This window comes from Asparagus officinalis, chromosome 8 (assembly GCF_001876935.1).
Source record: "Asparagus officinalis chromosome 8, Aspof.V1, whole genome shotgun sequence".
Classification (NCBI taxonomy): Eukaryota; Viridiplantae; Streptophyta; class Magnoliopsida; order Asparagales; family Asparagaceae; genus Asparagus; species Asparagus officinalis.
In genome coordinates, this window is record NC_033801.1 from 46,373,258 (window position 1) to 46,377,804 (window position 4,547).

Genomic DNA, 4,547 nt, shown 5'->3' on the forward strand with positions numbered 1-4,547 from the left:
CACCACCATCATATGAATGCACATTCCTTCACAAAAAGGTTTATACTAGTCATGAAATGAAGCCACATGATCACTCTAAGAAAGCTGATCCTGAACATGGAAATACACTGGATATTCCTGTCAGAACTTATTTATTTCGTGCATAATATAAGATAACTATCCCGAAAGCCACAAAAACTCATAACAATCAAGTAATCACACATAGCGTTTACCTTATACTGACAACATTAGTCTTACCAAAGGCATGGACCTTCAGATGCAAATTGGAAACTATATTAACATATTGCAGTTAAATACCAGCTTGCATACTCAGAACAGGAATTAAGCTTTTGTAAACCCTCAAATGGACTGGAGGCAACTTGTTGCTCTCAATCTTTTATTTTTGTTTCTTCTTACTTTCCTCTACTATTTTCTCTTTCACATTATTAAAATGATCAATTTCTATCCATCTGATATAACTTCATCGCTTTGATGAATGTGTTTCCTTGAAACTCCTCCGATAATTCTGCAAGTTATTATGCACATGAATTTTTTTCAATAACTCAGGAAAATCATGTATTAGTATTCCTTGGGACAAATTATTTTACCATTTTATTTTGCAATGCAATTTAAGGGTCTTGATAATTATAAAACTTCTGTCATAGAAACAGACAAAATAACTTTGAGTGGGCACAAGTAACATGCATCTTCTATAAAGGGTTGGTTTAACGGGGGCAAACATGTTGAAGTTGCCAAATTCAACTTTTCAAAATATGAGACTTTGCCATAAACAGTTACAAGAAACGCAAGATAAGTGAAAATTATTGGGCCAAAAACCCCTTCATCAAATAATATGCAAGTGACCATTAGAAAATCTGTGCAAGGGCAATTACTCGAAGTGAAAAAATAATTTCAATTACAAAGAGTTTTTATGATTCATTACCAAAAAATGTGAGAAGGTCTTAGCACTATACTCATGAAATGTCTTTGGCACTAAAATAAATTGCGTAGTACATCATCCTGCACAAAATATATCTAAGTTGTTATAAGCTAAAAGAACAATGTGGCACGCAAAAAATATGTAGGAAAGAAAGGGCCCAGAATTTTCAAGTCAAAGAACCTGAGTATTAAAGAAAATGGTGCCAAATCATTATTCCTTGTCTTCGCACAAAAGAACTACACATGAATAAAATAAGCAAATAGCTTAGAACGGAAAATTAGTAAAAGAAAGAAACAAAGAAGCATATGAAAACAACACAATGTAAAATGTGTTGTATGAGGAGAGACTTGAGCTACTAATCTATAAATGAATGGGAAGATTTTTTTTTTTTCCACCCTAACTTTTCATCCTTTGGTTTTGTGATACACTTAATAATGTGATTCCAGATTGCGTGCGTGCCTTGATGTGTATTCCAACACATTAGTATCAATCTCAAAGTTAAAAACCAATGGATAAAAGTTAGGTTGAAAAGAGCTCATTTCACCTATGCGCCATTAACTCAACCCCCCCCCCAGCACACAACACATATGAAACTCGGACCAAGTACAAGTTTTTGCTTGATAGTTGAGGACTTATTCTCATGCACTCTCCAACCCTGGTGAATGTGATTCCTATTTGAAGTGATTTTGTTGTAAAAATATATAGAAGAGAGAGAGATGAGCTTATCGTCAACTTAAGTGGATATGCAAGTTTTGTTCCACAAAGTTTTTATCCACTCACTATATATACTATTATATATTTATTAGTATATGATACTGATAATAATACTATATATATATATAATATATATGGAAAATTGGGATCATCTCCGACAATCCAAGGATCCTTGGTAGTGATGTGGACACATCTTGTCCATACATCACACCTAGAAGATGGAGCCTCACCAACTACAAGGTGTGATGTATGGACAAGATGTGTCCACATCACTACCAAGGATCCTTGGCCCAAGTATACCCATATTCCTCATATATATATATATATATACAGAGAATTTCTCATACGCATAGATGCGTACGCATTGACGCAGATTTGGGCTTTTTTGAAAAATTGCCAGCGATGGGTAATAAAACCCCTCCGTCTCGTCACCTAACCCAACAACCCAGCTCTCTCAGATTGAAGAATCCCCAAATCGAGGAATCCCCCTCCGAAACCCTCCCTCTTCCCTCTCGCCGTCGACCCCCTCCTCCCTCTCGCGGTCGATCTCGCCGTCGACTATCATCATCCGAGTTCATCCCTCCTCCTCCGTGATCTCTTCGTCGACCTCCTCCTCCGCCTTCAGCCCTCCTCCTCCGCGAGCCAACTCCTCCTCCGTGAGATCTCCCAACTCCAGCCCTAACTCCAGCCCCTCCGCCGTGAGTTTTTGTTTTGGGTTTTCATTTTTATGTGTTTAATTTAATGGGTGTCTTTTAGGGCGAATATTAACATCCAAAACATACAACTAGACTTTTGAGTGGAAATTTGATTTTCCTTTTAACAACTTAGAATTTCTCATATTGTGATTTGGCTGTAGTTTATCTATTATGTGTAGTGTAACTGTATGATCTAGGATGTGTTTTTCTAAATATATTTTCCTAGTCGTTTTCGTTTACTTTGCTATATTGAAACTCCTATATTTTTTCTTGTGTTTTCTCTTTTTTCCTACATGATGAAATTTGCCGATCAATATCTGAAAATGGCGGAATAGATGCAATTTTCCAATTTATAGATGGCCGTGGCGAATATAACAACAAGGCTGTGGCTCGAGCTTGTTGTTCTTTGTTATCTAAGGTCTTAACAACTTCTCATTTTGATATTGAACTACAAATAAATTGATAGGTGTATTTATGTGTTAACCATTTTTTATTTGTACCTGGCAGGAAGTGATGATAACAAAACTGCTATAGTTCAGAAGGGTGGTCTTGATAGACTAATTAACTGCTATTTAATATTGCTCATTTTGTAAGCTTTCATGTTCAATATATTGCACCCCAACATTTGACAATGCGTCAAATTAACTTTTTCAGTCTTTTTTTTGTAAGCTGTTGAAACTAAATGGTGTTATTGGTGCAGAATGGAAACTCTGCTGCTGAAGAGCTGGCTACATCGACCCAAGTCCAGGAGACTACATGTCCATCGCTAGGGAGAAGCCTGTGGTTGGTCTTGTCAAGGTGACAAAGGAGATGAAGCCTGTGGAGGGGATACTGAGGCTGTGCAGCTTGGAGAGTCTGAGGGGGATGGAGGTGGACAGGGTTTAATGTTATTTGAACGATGTGTTTAATGTGTTGTCATTTGAACAATGTGTTATCATTTGAATGATGTGTTTAATGTGTTGTTATTTAATTGTGACATTAGTTGGAAAATGAAGAGAGTCTTAATCTGTGCCTGTATTCTTTTTACTCCATATTTCAAGGAATTTGGGAATCTGCATTAGTTTTCTGGGTATCTTGGCTCTTCTCTTGGTACTTTGGGGAAACTTTGAACGCTAAAAATTTCACCATCTGTTTGATGTTTATGAGATGTATATGGCTTTACAACAGTGAGCTAGCGGGTTATAATTGTGGTGAAAGAATTCAATGATGTTTTTTCCTAATGTTTGCTTGTTCCCAGAATGCGCAACTAGTTTTATTATAAATCGAGTGTTTATCTTAATGTTTGCTTGTTAAACCATCAAGTGTCACTTGGTTTGCAAATATCTACTAGTCTGAACTCATCAATATTCAATTTCTGAACAAGTTACATCCAAGCTTAAACTAAGCACAAATCATAATACAAACTAGCCATTGAGAGTTCGAACATGACTCCTGTTAACATGCTTTAGAGTACAGCAGCCACTGAGAGTCATGGTGAGCTCTGGTTCACTCTTCAACATTTCAATTACTTTTCATACCCATTTCTCTCCCTTTGCAACTAGCCCAAAGACTACTGGCCTTCTAATCTATAGAAAGAGATAGAAATATACACGAACAAAAAAAAAATTACAAAACCGGAGGAGAGGAGAGACGAGTGAAGGTGGGTCTCCACGCGTTACTCACTGCACAAATTCATCACCATCTTCACAAAATTTATTACGTAATCTAATAAATGCATCAAAAAATTACAAATATTACAAAATCTCTCATTTTCCTCGGAAAACCACTTCCACATCTTCTCCCACCCTTGTTCAGAGATCGGCTCCCTGACGAAATCCGACTTCGCCTTGAACGGCGCGAAGAAAGGGTCGACAACTCCCCTCTCCGTGAGGGCGCTCTCATTCTCCCCCTTGACAAGTAGCCTGAAAAGTACAGTACGCTCTTGATCCAACTCATCTCGGCGCAGTCCTCCTCCCGCAACCCGAGTTCATGGAAACTGACTTCCATCAAGGGAAGTAACTCAGCTTTCAAACTGAGGAACAAGGAATTGAAGGTGGCCTTCACTGTTTTGCTTCCCTTCTCGTCTTCATCGGGCACGAGCACAACCCTGATGAAGAGCCTGCGTTCAAGCTCGTGAGCGACATTTTGCCACTTCGTAACTAGCTTAGTCGCACCCTGATTCAGTGTTCTGCTCGCGCTAAAGACCGTAATACGAGGGTGGCTAATTACCAACGTGACCA